This window comes from Petaurus breviceps, unplaced genomic scaffold (assembly GCF_028583685.1).
Source record: "Petaurus breviceps papuanus isolate PSGF00001 unplaced genomic scaffold, PetGlider_PUasm1.0 126, whole genome shotgun sequence".
Classification (NCBI taxonomy): Eukaryota; Metazoa; Chordata; class Mammalia; order Diprotodontia; family Petauridae; genus Petaurus; species Petaurus breviceps.
Genome location: NW_027185655.1, coordinates 15104842 through 15124811, shown reverse-complemented (window position 1 = coordinate 15124811; position 19970 = coordinate 15104842). Strand labels below are relative to the sequence as shown.

The 19970-nt window shown below is 39.1% G+C and overlaps 1 protein-coding gene across 20 annotated transcripts in view; it reads left to right on the top strand.

Annotated features, from left to right (window-relative positions):
• Positions 1–19970, top strand: part of MAPK10 (mitogen-activated protein kinase 10) — a 257723-nt gene that overhangs the window by 15716 nt on the left and 222037 nt on the right. The window lies entirely within an intron of this gene.

The following is a 19970-nucleotide window of genomic DNA, read 5'->3' as shown; positions in this document are numbered from 1 at the left end:
TGTATTAAAATTCATTTTTTAAGAGGAGAATTTCACTGAATATGATGGAGGCTTGCTAGGAGCAGGCTGGATGTCAGCATTCCAAATTTAATGTTGGAATAAAATGAGGCACTCATAGGTCATTGAACAACTTGCAAAAGTATATTTACTAACCCCTAAATGTAGCAAGGATGTGTAACAAGTAAGTATGCAGTGGTACTTAGCTTCTATGACCCTCCTTGTCTCCATATAGAAACCCATCAGGTATTCCAGACCAACCAAATCAGAGGAACGCCAAGTCCCAATCCCATTTGGATTTAAACTTCTTATGCCCTGAGGTAAGCCCTCTGGCTTAAACCCCAGGAAGCTCTATTAAGAAAGACACAACTTGAGCCTTGTCCCAGCTTTGGGTCAAGTGAACCCTGGCTTTGTCACCTTTTTCTAATCCATGGAGGGATGGAGAAAGGAAAGATGGAAACCTTGGTAGATATTGGTCTTTTTCACAAAGAATTACTCTGAAGCTTCATCATGGTGTGTGTCGAAAGTTAAACCAGAAGGCAAAATTTCCAGAAGGGTCTGCCGTGCTGGAAAGGCTTCCAGTAACAGAACCAGTCTGCTTTCTAAGGACCAGAGCTAAATTCAGAGAAGCTTATCACCAGTAGGCGGGGCATTTAGTGATTAATTCTTTTACTGTGTTAACTCAGGAACAAAGAATATAAAACAGACCACAATCCTTTATAGCCCATTTGTGCTTTTATGGTGACTGGTAGAAAGTGGGACAGAAGGTCCAAAAAAAACCACACAGTTTTTAGCCTTCTGTCTTTTTCCCCCTTTATTTTTACCTTTTTCTGTCCTGTTTCTCTATTGGGTGAAAGCTGTTTCTGTACTCGTGTGTGTGTGTGTGTGTGTGTGTGTGTGTGTGTGTGTGATATGTGTGCGATTGGGGTTCCATTACATATAAGTCAAATGTGAGTGGGAGAAGAAAGTCCTTATGGTTGGTTGATTCTTGAAATTTCACATATTTATTTATTTATTTTTGGTGTGTTTTTTTGGTTTTATTTATTTGTTTTTACATAATATTATGTATTTATACAGCTTTATTACTGTAGCCGGCTGATGTCATTTTTGTTAAAATGAAAATTCTTTGGGGGTGCTAATATTTCTTTTCTTTTAAGTTAAATAACATGATTTAATTTATAGTTATTTAATTCTGAATTCTTAAGTTAAAAAAACTACAATTATTAATGTTGAGTCAAAGTCTTCCAGAACTCATGAATCCTAAAGGAAATGTCCAGCAGGTTGATGAGTCAGATTTGTTTCAGCCATTCCTGTATCAGTCTCTTGAATGCTCTAAACATCAATGGAGAAACTGTTATGCAATTTTTCTTTTAATTCTTGTAAAGCATACCTCCTGGTCAGGCACTTCATGTGGTCTTCTAATAAGTACTCATAGGTGGACAACATAATAGCATTATCTGAGAGTTGACAGTAAGCTGGCAGAAAGTCTTCTGTGGAAGGTGAGATGACCTTCTCATGCTTGGAGATGTGCAGTCTAAGCCTTCTTCTTTACAGAATCACGTACTTAGGACTTTGTGTGGATAATGGATACAGGAGGTACACTCTTGAAAGGCAGCAGTGGTTGCAAGTCCAGAATAGTTGAAGTTCTTACTTCTCTCACTAGGACCCCAACATTTTAACATGATTGAGTCAGTTGGAATTTTCAGTCTCTTATAGTAGTTTCAGATCCTTTCCTGAGTACATATTTTGTTAGGATAAAGAAAAAAAAAGATCATGGTTGCTCAAGTAGGTTGGGGAAGTTGTACCATGAAAAGGAGAATAGGGCACAAATATCAAGGCTGAAGGAATTGAAAAACAAAAACCTTTGTCTGTTGCACAATCTTGTCAATGTTGGGTTCTGAAAACAAGTGTTTTATTGTCTCTTCCCCCCAAGCCCCATATATATTACATTCATCTTTACTTTTAAATGCCACTAAATGTTATTTTTATGTCTATGAAATGAGATTTGAATAGTAAGCCCCTTAGTTTTCATCTCACCAAGTAAGACAATGATCTCCAGGTCCATTATGTCTCTCCCTCATGTGATACTATGAATTAGGAAGATTTTCAAATCTTTTCCAGGTCTCTTTCCATTCAGATCATTTTTTCAGGTAGAATAATTGAGGCCCACATGGTTGATTAGCTACATAGTTATAATAGAATGAAGAATAGGATTTAGGCCATCTTGAAGGGCTTTTCCCTGGGTAATAAAACCTACCAGAAGTCTTATGTCTGAATTCTGAAATAAATATTCAGAGATGAAAATAAACCAATGCATGATGTTGGTAAAATGAAGACTCAAGCACTTGGTAAAGGTACATAATAGATCAAGTTAACATAGACTTTTCAAGGCAGTCTTTGTCTAACGCTAGCTCCAAAAACAGTACCCATGGCAGACCTGAGATTAGAACTTTGGCCACCTAATTTCTGGAATGGTGATTTCTTAAACTACATTAGAAAACAATTCTAAAAACAATTTAAAAAATCAAATTGATCATTTTACTCCAAATTAATAAAGGTGTTGTAAATATACTATAAATTTCTAGAAAAACGTTCTGCCTTATGAAGTTTTAGTCTTTACTTGCCTGAATAAAATCAGATATGTCTCGTGTGCAGTCAAATTTTAAAAGGCCACCTAAGGCAACATAGACTTAACAATCCTTATAGGTACCTTTAGATCTAAAAGTGAGGAAATGTAACCTTTCAGATCAAGAATAAGTTTCAATAAGAAAATGGTTGGGGTGTGGTAATATGCCATTGAGTAAGAAATTATATTTGCTTTCACCATTGTGGGTGCAATCAGGCAGTTTCATGAAGTAAATGAACTCATTTTTCTTATGGCATTACTTACATACTTCCCCTACTCACACGTCCAGTTCTTGAGCCCCTTTGTAATATGCTTTCTAACTACTCAAAATAGTACACTTTTGTATCTTTAATGCAACCATTCACTTAAGAAGGCAAAAGAAATTATATAATAGACTAATATATTAAATCAGATACAAACATTAAAAAGATATCAAAACATGCATATAAACCTGCTTACACTCTCCCAACAATGCATTCAGTAGCTATGGTGAATAGTCAGCACACGCTTATAGGAAAGCAGCATGGACCCACATGAAGAAGGAGGACTCACGTGCTTAGGACAACCGTCACTCTATACTGCAGGCTTCAATTTTATTGGTCCATTTAGGATCATCTGCACCACATGAAATTACTTCTCTGCTCACTGCTTGACTGTTGATCCTTGTCCATTTTCAATAGGGAGAACTATCTTCTCTTTTCCAACATAACCTTTATAAGCTCTTTCAATTAACCATCACCTTTAAAAGAGCTTTTAGGAATTGTTAGCTCTTAATGTGATTATCAGTTCCCTTTAAGATAGACAACTGCCAAACTCATTAAGCAAGGTTTCTCTGGCAGATACAGATGAGACCAGCCCTTACTTACCCTTATACTGTGCTATCCAAACAATGCAATTTACAGCATCATAGCCCCACTCTCCAGAGAGTAATCAGCCCTTATGGAAAGCACCACCTTTCTCCTACTCAAGATGTTAATGAACAGTATCCATCACTGAAGCTCTTGGCCAATGATGCCACATGCTTATAAATCAGGGTTTGATTGTTTTATTGATTGTCTAGACTTAAGAAAGTGATGGAGAAAATGTTAATAATATGAATTAAACTTAAAAGTTTATCCTACATACATTTTTTTCCTAGTGACCTATACCACTGGTTTAAACAAAAACCTCCTGACTCTGTGACTTTCCTTTTACCTAAAAAGTTGTAACTCCCCACATTTCTCTTATCAAATTGCATTCCTTTTCAGTCATATCTCAGTGTCCAGATGTTTTTATGGTTTTTTATGGTCATGGGGTTGCTTTCTTTAATCAGCACTACTGTAGAGATGCTGTGCTCCAAACCAACCATCCACCGATCCAACCATCATGGAATCAGGGATGGTTTGATATTCACATGCAAAAGTTCACAAAGAATTCCAGGAGGGAGAAGGAAAGAAGATACAGGTAAAGAAGAGGAAAGTTGGTTTTATGCTCCATACTGCTACCATGAAGAGTTTATAGAATTGAGCAAAGATTCTGTCAGCTATGACTAGAGAGGGAATAACAGGTATGACCATTCTGGCAGCATATAAAGCAATGCTTGGTGAAAACTTCCCTCTTTGATGGGAGGGATAAGTGAACAGCCCTTCTGAGGTTCCTCTGCTTTTCATTCTATGAGTGGATAAGAGACGAACAAAGCTACCTCTATTATTGTTATCAAAGGAATTTTGGCTGTTATTTCTTTTGTAGAAAATGGGACAAATATTCATGAGGGGATAGCCAGAAAAGGGAGAAGGGGAACACAAAAGAAATCAGCTGAGGCACCAATCCCTATTTTGTGTTTGTATTATTATCTACAGTAATGTCTTTCCTTTTCTTATTTGTGTTCTCAGTGCTTCACTCAGTGTCTTTCACATAGTAGGTGCTTAAGAAATGTTTTTATATTATGCAGTTCATGTTTTCTGCAACATTCCATTAGGCTCTTAAAGATACGGTAATCTGTTGTCTCTATGGGAGAGCCTAGTAAAACAGGTGTCATATTATTAAAAACTTAACAATGTTCTAGATGAAAGCATAAAAGTGGTAGGCATATCAAGTTCCCCCAGTGGGAACAGTGGGGATATGGATGAATAATGATTTCCTCCATGGGACATCAGAGGCCTGAGTAAGCCTGTCTGAATTTTCCTTATCTAGCCCAAGATGATAGCAGGAGAAATAATAATTAGAGAGAACGAGTAACTAGGAACAGACCAGAGATAATAGTGAGCCTAGGTCTGGGATGAAGCAGAACAAGACAGGCTTTTACTCTCATATGCCCCATCGGTTCCTGTTGAAATCTTTTAGTGGTGCATTCCTGGATCCCCTTTCTACACTTGCCTCCATTTTCAGCTTATCAGTGAATAAGGATGTTTATAAGTGCAGGGACTACTCTCCTTCACTGACAACCATCATTGGAATATACCTCACACATGTATGAAGGCAAGGATAAGTAATTGATTATGAATACAAAACAACAGAAAGCCAAATCCTACATAATTCTTACAGGGTTATGTCAGAAACACCAGTGTTAAAAATTGAGTTGAACTTGATGGTGGCCAAGGACAAATATTATATTTTTTAAGCCAAGTGGAGGTTAATAGAAAAATAAAAGAAATTGCAGGACTAGGGGCGGCCAGGTGGCTCAGCGAGTAAGAGCACCGGCTCCAGTGTCGGGATGACCTGGATCAAATCCGGGCTCAGATACTCAGCACCACACCCAGAAATAACTGGCTGTGTAGCCTTGAGCAAGTTATTTAACCCCTATTGCTTATAAAAAAAAATAAATTGCAGGACTTCTGCTTGGAATGGAAACAGAATGATGATAATTTTGAAAAGACTGACATACTCCATTCTTATTTGACTTTTCTTTTCTCTTCTAAGAAAAATGATTTAAAAAAGAAAAGAAAAATGATCTTTGGCCTGGAAAGGATAGGAAAAAAAAATCATTAGGAGAAAATGGATATCCAAATTAAACAAGGAGACACTCTTTAATTACCTGAAGTCATTAGATTTGAACGAATAACTTCAATTTCAGAAAGAATCAGCAGCTAGGGTTGTTAGCCGTCAATGCTGTTTAAAAGATCTTGGAACTTAAAAGAGTTATGGTTATTGCAATTCCTAATCACAGCTCCAGAAGCTGCTTTCCACATTCTGAAGTAATACACTAGAGGTACAGAATGAGACATACATTTTTAGTCAAGGCCAATGTGTGCCTTGTAAGGGAGGGCAACCTCCATTCCTGGGGGAGGGGCAGTTTAGGAGAGATGAATGGGTAGTGATGATGTTTTAAAAAAAGCATCAATGAATTTTTTAAAAAGCATAAAAGAGCAGAAGGGAGTTCAAAAGGAAACACCAGCTAGGGCAATTTTGTTATACTGAATTTAATACACACTTTAAAAACCAAACTGTTTCATAGAGTTGTCTTTTATATAGTGCTCTTTTTTGTTCTTTTTATGTTAAAATTAGTTCCTGTTTATTGATCTTTGTTCAGTTTGTAATAATGTAACATCTACTTCACCAGGCCCTCCTTCAGATCAAGTGTGTCTTTAAGAGCCAAGTGGAATGCTGCAGAAAAGCTGGATTAGCAGTTTAGCTACATATGTAACAGTCATGCTTTGAGTTTACTTTCTCTCCACTTTAAGGAGGATGCCTAGTCTTTCCATGCCTTCATTCATTTCTAGGTTGTTCTCCTGATTCTTCCAAACTTTCTTGCAATGCCTCAGAAACCTCTTAATCTTGGAAACTCACTTCAGTCTTGGACTTCATACACTGGAAGGCCTTTCTACTTTCTACAAAGCTTGCATTTGGGATGCCTTTTTCTTTTTGGAGGGGGGGAAGGCAGGGAAATTGGGGTTAAGTGACTTGCCCAAAGTCACATGGCTAGTGTTAAGTGTCTGAGGTCAGATTTGAACTCAGTTCCTCCTGACTCCAGGGCTGATGCTCTATTCACTGTGCCACCTAGCTGCCCCTGCATTTGGGATACCTTCATCTCTCTTCTCCACCCCTCTCTGTTCCCATTGAGCTTTCTTTTTTTGTCATCTACTGTCATTAAAATGTAAACTCCTTGGGGTCGGGAATTCTCTTTATTCCCAGCAATATGTGCTACCACCACCAGATAATAAATTCTTGTTGAAATGGCTCTATTGGAACCAAGATAAAATTTGTTTTTATCTCTGATCTATGAGATAAACTATGGAGAAGATGGGGTGAAAGTGAAGGAGGAGAAACTTCATTCTTTTTAGAGTTAATTTAATTGCCATGTTCTAAGGAAACAAAGAAAATTCTAGGTGGAATGAGGCTGGTTGAAGAGACTTTTACTTCCATATATCTTCTTTTCTAATGAAATAATTTTTACCTTTATCTTGTGAGAAAGTTTTTTTATGTGCATCCAGAGAAAGAACTAGAAAGAACTGAGTTTATATCCAGGTGGAAGCAAAATACCTGATCTTTTTCCTTCTCTTCTTTGGTTTTATGTCCTCTTTACTATTTTTCATTCCATCTGATACAATCCGTCTTTATAACCTGACTAATGTATAATGTGAAGGTATTTACAGATCCTGTACTTGACTATATGCCGCCATGGGGGGGAGGGGAGGGAGGAGGACAAAATGTGAAACTCAAGGAATTGTGGAATTGAATCCTGTAAACTAAAAGGAAACAAACAAATTTTAAAAAAATGATTAAATTTAAAAAAAAAGAGAAACTGAATGGTGCAAGTCATGTAGCATGCATTCATTAAAGACTTACTATGTGCCAGATATATGTGCTAAGCACTGGGGTTACAAAGGAAGGCAAAAACACTCTGTTCCCTCCGGGAGCTTGCATACTAACAGGGGAGATAACATGTAAATAACCAGATGTGTGTAAGAAAGATACAGAGTAGATGGGAGGTAGTCTGAGAAAAGATATTAGTGGGAGGGGGGGAAGACTAAGGAAGACCTTCTGTAAAAGATGTAATTTGAGTTGAGTGTTGAAGAATCTCGATGAGTCTAAGAAGTAGAAGTGAAGAGGCAGGACATTCCAGGCTTAAGTGGGAAGGAAGGGAACCAATGCAAGGACTTAAAGACAGGAGTAGCCTTGGAGTGCACCGAGGAGAATGCAACGTGAGAAGACTGAAAAGATAATGTAACAGAAAGTTGGCCAATGAGGGCCAAATTCTGGGAACATGTGCTTTGGTAAATCTGCTTCCAGAAGTTTGGGGATGACAACGGATGGAGACTCTGCACCTCACTGCATGTGCAGATATCCTGGAACTGTTTCCTATCTGATTATTCCTGAACTAGACTGAACTCAAACTGAGAACATACAAGAGTCATTAATGGCCACATGAGTTTCTCTCTTTCCTTGAGGGAAGATACCCTGCAAGCCTTTGTATGGAGCCGACATGTGGCTTGTAAATACATGGTCTTGCTGTTCTTTGGTCTCTGTTGGGTCTATATTTTCCTGCTTTTTGGAGAAGGATTAGTAGAGATGGCTTTGACCAAATGAACTTAAATTTGGAAGAGTGAACAACTAGAGATCACTAGGGGAGCCTTGAGAATCAACCTGCTTGACCTATCTCAGCAGCAGATCAAGCCAGTAGCTAAGACACCACGATTTGCAGCAAGTACATGACTCATCCAATATCTATGCCATATTCAGAAGGGAATTTGGGGTGAATGCTCTGTAGCAACGACTTTAAGCAGTCAAAATGTTGATATGTATTGTTTTATAATTTACTTAATTTGTTATTTAAATGTCTTTTCGGTAATTTTTACATTTATTTAATAAGAGGAGAATAAGGAATTTTGTAGAGATATGAACTGCTATTGGGAAAAGTCTGTTCTCCAGTTTATTTAATAAATAACATTTATTAAAATGAGGTGGAGTTTGGGTCAATTTATCAATAAGAAAGAGATTTCAATTTTATTAATTAATAAGAAAAATATACAGATATACCCCCAGAATTCAGGATGATAAAGTTAAATATGGAAACAAGTCACATAGCAGACTGAAGGTGACTTACAGGTAAGGCTAGTTGTCCCCATCTTGCTACATTTCAAAAGAAAACTCAAAAATAAAGAAGGTCTTAGCAGAAATAATGCTTGTAGAGCTTGGAGAAAGACAAATGTCCTGATTTACAGATTAGAAAAAAGTGTCTTCTGTACATAATAAACCAAGAAACTTGTCTTTCATTCCTGGCTGCACTCTAGAACAGCTGTGTCAAACTTAAATAGAAATAAATCCTTATGGGGTACTTATTGACTTAAAAAACCACAAGGCCCACAGGCTGTGAGTTGAATAGTTCTGCTCTAGAATGTTATTAAAAGGATAATCTCTGAGTACTTAGAAAGAGAAACAGGTTTAACGAAAATCAAGCATTTTTTTTCATCAGAAACTAATGATGTATTAACTAAATTACACAAGAATGCCCATTGCCCAGATTTCAACATGCTTTTGGATGGATACCCTACAGAATACAGTATCTAAAGAATATAGTATGTTTATATGGGACAGGCAGTACAGATGGACAGTGATTAGGTTGGCTTAGAATGGAAAAAGGGGAGGTGAGTGGGCTATATATTTTTCAGGAAATTACAAAGATCTTTTACTGACCCCAAGCTTCCCCTAAAAACACTTGTTTATGCATAGTCTCAGCTAAACAGTATTCAGCTGGATGCTGCCTAAGGACACACCCTGCCTAGAGTCTATGGTCATAGAGTTTTTCTGTTTCCATTATCTTGCTTTAATTGAAATCCTTGGCTATAATTCTATCTCTTGAGAAGAATGAGCTCTGTCATGCTTTTTCATTTCAAATCTGTATGGCTTTTTATCCCTCTTAGAAACACAACACTGAACTATAAACCAGCAAGAGTCCATTTAGAGGCTAGAGTAAGTGCCCCAATATTGTTCTCTTCAGAGTTTTGGTTTGAACAGGCAGGGAATGAGGTTCATTACTCTAAGAATCAAGCTCTTTAGGACATAGTTCTCAAAATGAAACTTAAGTTTCCATAAGAAACCTCCCAATTTTAATCCTAGATGGCTAGACCGGGGTTTCTTAAACTTTTTCCACTTGTGACCCTGTTCTACCAGATAAATTTTTATGTGATCCTGAGCATATAGGCATATAAAATAGCTATACAAATCAAACATTTAGTGATAATAAATCATAAAGAAATTTATTTTAAGGGGCGGCTAGGTAGCACAGCGAGTAAGAGCACAGGCCCCAGAGTCGGGATGATCTGGGATCAAATCTGGGCTCTGATACTTAGCACCACACCTAGAAGTAACTGGCCGTGTAACCTTGAGCAAGTTACTTAACCCTGATTGCTTTAAAAAAAATGAAATTTATTTTAGAACAATTCCTTGGCATATGTATAATTTTACCATTTATTAAAGACAGAAGCAAATTTGCATACTAATGAAATGGATATGCTTGTTTATTTTTACATGAAGAATTAAATCAATGATTTTGTATGTATAGTAAAAACGCTGTAATTCTTAACATATAATAGTCTTGAATCTAAGCCAAGGTGTTTCTGGCAGTATTTGTTGGTGTTGTTTGGTGTGACATCTGCACGGTACAAATTGCGCATGTTGTGTGTTCAGAACCAAGACTGCAGTGAAGGTGTATGATGCAGCATGATCAAGCACTTCTAGAAATACCTTGAATTCATTATGCATTTGAATTAATGTTTGGTTGGTGTGCATACGGAAACCTTTTATGTTGCCAAATTTTTCACCACCCTCATATTCAGTTACCCCATTTGGGGTCATGACCCAAAGTTTAAGAAACGCTGGGTTAGACTACACTTAGTCATCATTCATGTATGGATTTGTTTCTCCACAAAACTTCAGAAAGCTCTGGGGTCTCTCAGTTTCTCAGTTTTAAGGTCTTTCTCTCTGCCAAGAAGATTAATGGGTGGAGGAAAAGATTCAGAGACAAAGCTAAGCCGAGGGAGTAGTTTTCTTTATCTTCTACCTGTCTAAGCCATATTCCTGCTTTCATTATGTATGCAAATGAAAGGATTGGTCAATAAGACTCCAATCATAAAAGTATTTTCAGATTTCCCCTTCCTGGAAGGTTATATAGAACATGATCAGATATCCTGATTTAGGTGAATGAGTAAGATGGAAGTGCCAAGGCAACCATTTTAAATGTGGGAGATCTGTAAGAGCCATTGGAGGTCCAAGCGGTAGTGGCCAACGAGACTGGAAATGCTTGCAGATGAATGTGGAGTTACTCATGGATAGCTTCAGGGATCATGAGATATGAACAATAGAAAGGCATTGATTCTTGGATCTCAATGGAGAACTACACCTACACAGAACTTGACAAAGATTCCATGAAAGGAGAAAAGGACTTATAGTGCCAGGAGGTAGAAGGTACCCTTTGGCCACACAGGTTCTCTACATATGGGCCTCACTATCATTCTACTTGTGGATAGAGTGCTTGGGTCTGGAGTCAGAAACACCTGAATTCAAATGTGAACTCAGATGCTTTCTGGCTGTGCAGTTGCGGGCAAGTCACTTAATCCTGTTTGCCTTAGTTTCCTTATCTGTAAAATGAGTTGGAGAAGGAAATGACAAACCACTCCAGTATCTTAGGCAAGAGGACCCCAAATGGGGTTACAAAGAATGGGACACAACTGAAATGATCGAAACAACAAGAGAAATTGTTCTACTTTAACTTTGAGCCTATTCTCCCAAAGGACCTTGTGTGTTCACAGGGAGAATGAGTCCCAGATCATTTTTGCAATTAGTTCTCTTATTATCCTATTTGTAAAAATTAACGAAGTCCAATAGCTTGTGGGTAGTAGGGAGCACACTGATGGGGACTCAGGAGCTATTATTATGTGAGAAAGCCAAGCCCCATCCTATTACCCAGTGATAGGATCCTGAGGGGAAAAGTGGTCAGCTACCCTGTAGGGACCTCACTAATGCAAGAGGGAGTCTGAAAGTAGTGCTACAGGTATGTAGAGCCAGCAAGACAGTTTCAGGTTTGGAGCTCGTCCTTACATTAAATTTTGTTAAAAATTAAGACATTATTAGGTGAAGCGTTTTATTTACAAAGAAAGGAATAATAATAATAGGAATACATTAAATATAAATAATAAAAATATATAAAATAAAATCAAACTACCATTATCACTACAATTCCTATCTTTTATGTTAAGTTTGACTTCCTTTCACTTGTAATTGTAGTGAAGAGCTGCCTCTCTCCTTCTGAGAACTCCCACTACCTGCAATGAGAGCAGCTTTAGATAGCCACACCTCTGCCCTCTCCTCTTCTTTTTGGAGAACTTTGAGGAAGCATCCTGGGTGATATATACAACCAACCCCACAGGATCAAGCAAGCAAACAAGCATTTCTTAAGCACCTCCTTGCTATATGCCAGGTATCTGTGCTAGGTGCTAGGGATGCAGACAAAACTGAAACATTCCCTGTATTCAAGTGCTTTACAATCGAGCTGGGGGGAAAATATCACTAATTCCTTTTTTCCTTTCTCCCTCCCTCCCTTCCTTCCTCCTTCTCTTCCTCCCTCACTCTCTTCCTCCCTCCTTCCTTCCCTCCTTCCTTCCTTCCTTCCTTCCCTCTTTCCTTCCTTCCTTCCCTCTTTCTTTCCTTCTTTCCCTCCTTCCCTCCTTCCTTCCTTCCTTCCCTCCTTCCTTCCCTCCTTCCCTCCCTCCCTCCCTCCTTCCTTTCTTCCTTCCTTCCTTCCTTCCTTCCTTCCTTCCTTCCTTCCTTCCTTCCTTCCTTCCCTCCTTCCCTCCATCCCTCCTTTCCTTCCTCTTTTCTTTTTATTTCTTTCCTTATCTTGAGTGGTATATACATAATTGCACTTAGATCAGAATTTAAAGGAGACTGAGGATTTTAAGAGCCAGAGGTACATTCCTGGAATGGGAAACAGCCAATGGAAGGCACAGAGATGGAAGATGAAGTTACCATATATAAGAAGAGTAAAAAAAGCCAGTTTAGATAGATCAGAATGTGCATGAAGGAAGGAAAAAAGTAAAAGGAAGTTGGAAATACAAAGGGAAAGGAAGAAAAAAAAATGGTTGTTTTTTTTTTTTTTTTGAATCTTTAAAGAGAGTGGGAGAAGTGACAAAAGCTGCGCTTGCAGCCTCAAAGAGCTTGGTTAAGGGGCAGGCCGATGATTGTGAACTTTCCATACGCTGATACAGACACAGTGGAAAAAAGAGACCTGTTTAAGCAGAGCAAGAGGGTTTCCCGTGGTTACCTAGAGAGATTCCGCTGTGAAAGGCTTGGCTGTGGAGCCTGAATTGAAAATAGCAGAAGGTTCAGATAGTCTGGTAGCACTTGCTCCAGAGGTAGGGGATTCTTCTAACGCTGTCAGCTGAGGCCTTCCCCGGATCAGCTATTCAGTAGCTGGAAACTAGGGAAGGGTGACGCGATAACCATCTGCTAACCAGCAGCAAGGAGAAGAGAAATGAGGCTGAAGGTCCGCAATGGCCTCCAGGAAGGATAGCTGCAGAGGCAAGAACCAATGGCCCATTGTCAGATGGCAAGGACTGAACAGTGGAGAAATGCAGTGGCACCAGCACAACCGCCAGCTTAAAAAAAACCCATCAGAGAGTGAACAGAGCTCTTGCAGGCTGGGCCTGATTCCAGTCTGACACTTCAGGTTTGGAACTGAAATGAAAGGAGACACTTGTTGATCATCTAACAGTTAACAGAAATAGTTCACAAAAATAGCAGGAAAAGGGATACAGCAGGATACAAGGAAGGCTCAGTTTTCTTACCTCTGTGTTAGCTTAATCTAGTCATCTGCTCCAGTCTCAGGGAGAGGAATTTCTGCCTCCCTGCGGTCTGTGTTTTGTACTTAGGTCAGAAATAAATGGTCTGCACCTTTGTCTTCTGAGCCATTAAAGCCTCAAATACACTTTCAGTCCCTTTTAAGGAAAAACTAGCCAAGCCCCCATGACAGACAGTGCTACCCCTTGATAGCAAGGTTCTCAGGGTCTTCTAGAGGACCTTCCACACTTTGGAGGCTATAGGGCTGTTACTGGACAACCCTAATCTTGGCAACTGGAGAAGACTGGCTGGTCTATGTCTCATTAGAGGAGGACTTTAATGCAGATGAAGGACAAAGACAGAAAGACATTAAAAAAAAAAAGACAAGGAATATCATTGCTCCTTGAACAAGTGACCAAAAATGTAGGAGAGTGAAGGCCTCAAACCCCAGGCATTGTCTTCTTCTTTCAGAAGGACCAAGCTCCACCGTGGGTATTGGCCCATTTAGAGGGTGATACCCAGACTTTGCAGTTTATATTGAGTATACTGAAATAAAGAAGATAATGAACAGTAGAAGCAGGAATGGCATTTCTAGCGCAGTTTTTGAACACTGAGCAGGTCAGGGCCATCTTTTGTAAGGTAGTTAAGAAGTTATTACCCTCTTGCATAAAGCCTGTTCCAGTGCCAGGGTCAATGCCAAGAGTAGCCCTCACTATTCTCTGGACCAACCACCAGCCAGTACTTCCCTTTCCATAGAAGCCCCACAAGGAGAAGGAATAATAAATCTTTGCCCTTTGGTGATCTACGCTAAGGCCTGCCCCCTTCTTCCAGGCAGACAGTTTCACTTCCCTCTGCACAACTTCACCTCTTTGTCCTCTAAGCCTTCCCTGGAAAGGAGTTGTTCCATGACCAGGTTATTATACTATGCCAGGCTCAGGTCTGGGGAGACCGTGCCACTGTGACCTGAATGCCACACTCTGATGCCAGAGCTGAATGGTCCTCCTCAGGGCCAGGTCAAAAAATTGCTCTGCTACCCTCTGTCAGGGTCCAAGCACTGCCATGAGTGCTGCTGGTTCTGGGTCCTGAACACTGGCCCCCTTTGCTGGGGCTAGGCACTGCCTTCTTCTTTTGGTCTGAGTACTACTACAGGCCCTACCACTTTTGGAGCCTGAAAGATCACCCCTTCCCCCCCCCCCCCCATCCTTCATTGTGGGGCCAAGTGATACCCACTGTGCCAACTTCTGTAGCTGGTGCCACTCCCTTTGTCCAAGATTGAGTTATGTGCCACCCTTATATTAGGGCCTAAATGCTGCCCCTTGATTCTGAGCTAAGCACTATACCCAGAACTAGTGTTTTAGCTGTCATATGCCAACAACCATTTCCTGGGACCTGTGCCTTAGCTCACTCTTCAGTGGCCCTTTTTTCACTGGGCATTTCCGTGAGGGAGATATAGCTCACAGGTTCCAGAGCAGAAGTTGTCTTTCCTTTTAAATAGCTACAGCTCCCATTGTCTTCAGAAGATCTTTACTGTTCTAGTTTTTGAGGCTTTGTGAATCTGAATGTCTTTAAGGGTAATTGGTGGCAACCCTTCAGGAAATGTCAGATACTTAAGGCCTTCAGGAGTCAGGGTGGGGGCAATTAGCCATAGAAGTGAGAAGATTCTAAAGATTACCAGGGCCCTTCAAGTCAGGAGGGAGCCTCTGATATAAGGATTATATAATGGTAATAATAGTTCATGTTTATATAGCTTTCCTTAACACAGCTCCATTATGTAGTTCTTACCATGACTCCATCACCACCTACATGTCTACTCTTTCACTCTTGCCTATTAACTATATGCATTTAAAAATATTTTCTATGAGCACTTCCTATGTGCAAGACATTAGGCTAAGTGCTTTTAATACAGAGCTGAGTAAGACTTGATCCCTGCCCACAGGGAGTTTATAAACTTGTAGGTGAGAAAGATATGTAAACAAATACCTACAGTTCAAGACAATATGTGATACTTGCTATAAGAGTGATAAAAAAAATCAAAGTAGTTTAGGGGGATGAGTTCTTTTTCAGATGGGGGGGGGTACAGAGAGGGAAGGGACATAGGATCCAAACTGTCCTTGAAGAATGGGTAGGATGTTCACAGGCAGAAGGGATGGCATGAACAAAGACAAATATGTGGGAAGGAACAACCAAAAATAGTGAATATCTAGTTTGAAGAATGGGGAACATGTAGGGAATGAATAGAAAATGGTCTGGAAAGTAAATTGGGGTTAGACTAGGCATAAGGGATTAAATGACAAACTAAAAAATTCGGATCAATAAGCAATGTGTAAGCAGTGACATTTTTTGAATAGAAATTTAAATAGTTCTTTTTGAATTTTTTAAATAATAAAGTAGTGCAAAGGAAGATCTATTTCTTAGCAATATATAAGGTAGAGTGGGGAGAATATTTAATGAAGGTTATTACAATTATGCATATGTGCAGAATTAAGGGTCTGAAGGGAGTGTGGAGTGGGCAAAGAGAATGCAAAAGAATGTGTGAAAAGTTCTTTGAAGGGAGTATCCTTCTCCACTGATACCTCTTATTATCTACTTGGCCTTCTTTCATCAACCTTTCATCCCATAAGTATTAAGATTTATACCTAGAATTGCCCATGAATTACTCACCTGGGCTCCTCCTCCACATTTTGTGTGAGAATACCCACATAACCTAAAATAATAACCATCAGGCATCCAGATCCAGTTTCTCATGGGATGGAATTCAACAAAGAAAGAATCAACAAAAAGTAAACTGTTTTCTTAACTGTGGTGAAGAGGGTGGAGGTCTTGATAAATTATTTCCAGAACAAAATGAAAAACCCATAGACATTGGACTGGAAGCCAAACATTCCATAGACACTGACTGTGTGCAGGACAATAGAATTTTTCTCATTAGCACTTGTTCTCCTATAGATATTTCATTAGAAATACTCACTGTAGAGGACAGTTTACAGAATTGTCTAAGAAGCTGAATAAGGTGAGAAGTCCTTTGTCCTTTTCCTTCTGACCTGGATTCTTTGGGTTAGAGAGCTTTCATTCTTTTAAAGTCGCCTTTTTATACCCTATAGTACCTGATGTCCTGAAAAGGGGGCACTGTGAAAATATTTTTAATCCTCATGTAAATATCAACAATTGTGCTTTTCCTGTGAAACTTTATATTGCTGTGAAATAGCTTACTGAGGACTTTACCCAAAGGCCAGCATATAAGACAAAAATTTCACTCTTTTCTACCATATTAAGCTTACATTTCAGATCCAGAAATTTTAGAGATAATAGAAGCAATGTAGTATGCTGGAAAGAGCTTTGGAGTTGGAGAACCCTGGGTCTGAATCTTCTTTCTGCCACTTATTATAGGTAGGACATTGGGCAAATCTTTTTCTGTTTGGGGGTTTCAGTTTTTTCCTATTTAAAATGAACCCTTCCATTTCAAAATCTATGATCCTATTTTTACCATCTTAGTAATATTTATTAGCATGGTGAATGTGCCAGAAGGGCGTACTGGAAGGACCAACAGAAAAATCCATATGACATTTCAATATCATAAGGCCCAAATTAGGTTGTTGTGTAAATAATGATTAGGATGTTTCTAATAGGGATAGGGCTTCCATATGCATTTTCACAAAAATGGACTCTTGAAATTGTCCACTGTGTCCAAGGACATTTTAATATACTTTAAAAAAACATTGTCTAGGGTTCTGACTTTTGCCAGTGATGATATTCATGTTTTCAGTGACCTCCTCTCAAGGAAATATGACACAAAGTCCAATTTAAACCCATTTTTAATAATAGTCTTAGGTAGAATTACGGTGAATGGTGAATATAGCAGCAGTTTGCAAAATTTTTTTTGTCAGTTTTTTTTACATGTCACTCTGTTGAGGTTTGGGGTTTAGGGGTGCTTGAGACCCCAAAATACCGACATGCCGGGTCCTGCCAAATGAATTCGACTCAAGCCTTCTCTCAGCCAAAGAAAATAAAGTCTATTAAAGATTCACCATAATGGGTAGACTCTTAAGGAACATTAGTATTTGTGATGTTTGTATTGAAAGCAGGCCAGAACAATATGACACAGACCCAACCTGGCCTAGATTGAATCTCAGCCCCTTCATGGAGGCAAGATGGCTCTTATATACCTAAAGACTGTGGAAGGGGTCTAGGGGGTAGTCTAGAAGGGCATTTGGGGAGGGTCTTGAGGAGGAGTCTAAGAAGGCTCTTGATGGGACTGAAGTCAGACTCCAGGAATGGGATTAAAGGTGGGAAATAGGGGAAGGCTGCCTGGAGATGACAGACTGGAGGGCTTGGCTAGTTTAAAGGTAACAGATTGGGGTATAGATATTTTGTTGGGATCAAGGGTGGGAAGTAGCTGGACAATGGAGGGCTAGGCTAGGTTAAGGGTTAACGGAGATTTGGGCCTAGAAAGGCATAGGCCTCAGGCAAATGCTTCATCAAGTGAGAAGATTCAAGGGGTTTCCCAGAGCCTGTACCCCATTACCTCCTTCTAATGTTCAAATATGAGATAAAAAACCTCTCCATCTCTGGTCCACTCTGTGCATTAAATATACCACCTTTAAAATACAGGGCAATTTGACATCCTAAAACATTTTGGGGATAGTCAGACATGATCTTGAAGCAGGGAGTGATTTTATGAAATATCAAATGTATAGGAACGCTATTAGCTCTTTAGTAGTTGTTCATCTATTGTCATCCAGACTCCTTTATGTCATTTCTATAAAGCTGACAAAGATTTAGCATTGGCTGCATGCTGCTTTTCATGAACATTTTCCCCCTTACAAAAATCATTGATGCCAGCTGCACCAAACCTGGATGGTGTTCAGAAATAGAGGAACCACCAGAGTTACAATTCTCTATAGCATGTTTGACAGTTAAAGAATGAATCCCCCTACCTATCCATCCTATTGATGATTTACAGTACTATTGTTAGATATTGGGGCTCCCTCCAGTTTGGGTCCCCACCATGTGGTTAGGTCATAAAAACAAGTCTGGGTATAGAAGAAAATCTACTCCTATTATGTCTCTTAAAGGGGAAGAAAGCCCTCTAACTCAAAAATTTAGACCCTCCCCACCCAATAATAATTACACAAAAGACCATCACAATTAGGGAATAGTGAGTAAAACTCATTTATCCAAGCAAAACAACACATAAAAATGAGAGAGGTTTTATAGATTTGAATATACCAGAAAAAGACTAGTGAACTCTTCAGCTGGGAGTGAAATAAGATCTCAGATCAAATCATGAGAGTGAGAACAGCGTCAAGGAGATTCTTTCTTAGCAGGCTCTTGAGTTTTAGATCCTGGAGGTCAAGGAACATATATGGGACCAGCTCCCATAATGTCTGAGGCTTGGAGGGCTTCAGGCTGCCATTTAAAATCTTTCTTTCTTTCTCAAACACCTCATGGATCTCCATTCAGAGAAGAATATCCAGGCCCAATTCTACTCCCTTAAGTCTCTTAAAGGTAGGCACAAAGAGTCACATTCAGTTCTTCCCTCCAATCCGGACTCCTATCTCCCTCTGCATACCCAGCAGCTCACAAAACCACCCCAGGCTTGGGTGGAAATCTGGTTACAAATGTTTACTGTTGTAATCACATGACTGATACCATCTTAAAAGAAAAATTGGCCAGAACTGAGTGGGAGGGGAGTGAAAGGGAGGGTAAAACAAAACTATGGTTTTAGTGCATTTAATACAAACTGCTACAAAAAAAAAATGTAGAGGAGAAAGTTCATTGTGAAAGGGGGGCACAGTTGTAAATGCAGTGGTTAAGCTTAGTTAGTAGAAGAAAGCAAAAAGAAAAATCATATTAGGGCATACATTTCATCCCTTCATGTGTCTTCTTCTAATAGTAGGAAGTGATTGTACTTCAAGACTAGACAAATACAATAGTTAACAATCCAGATTTTTTTTTTCCCTTAAAAGATGGGCTTTTCTTCTGTAGGTAAGAAGCATCATGTTTTAGGGGTTCCCTGAAGGGAACCTCCGGGGTTTCAGAGGAAAAGCCCATCTTTTTTTTTTTGCTTTTTGGAGGGCAGTTGGAGTTAAGTGACTTGCTCAAGGTCACACGGCCAGTTTTTGTGTTAAGTGTATGAAGCCGGATCCGAACCCAGGTCGTCCTGACTCCAAGGCTGGTGTTCTATTTACTGTGCCACTTAACCACCCTGGAAAAGCCCATCTTTTAAGGTTAAAAAAAAAAAATCTGAATTGTTAACTCTTGTATATTTGACCTGGAGTCAGGGAACCTGGATTTGAATCCTGATTCTGATGCTTATGACCTATGTGTCCTCAGTGAAGTTAAATAACACCTTAGTTGTATATAAAAATATACATATATTTATAAATATATCATATGTATTTATAAATATACATATAAATATATAAATAACACCTTGGTTTCTTCTCCTGTAAAAATGAAGGGATGAAATTGAAAGAATGCATAGAAGGGACCAGAAGGAAGGTCAGAAGGGGACCTAAATAATCAAGGAGGTGTTAGTATAAAGGGAGGATGCGGTTACTTTTTGCCTATTTGTAATCCAACCAGGTTGTAACTT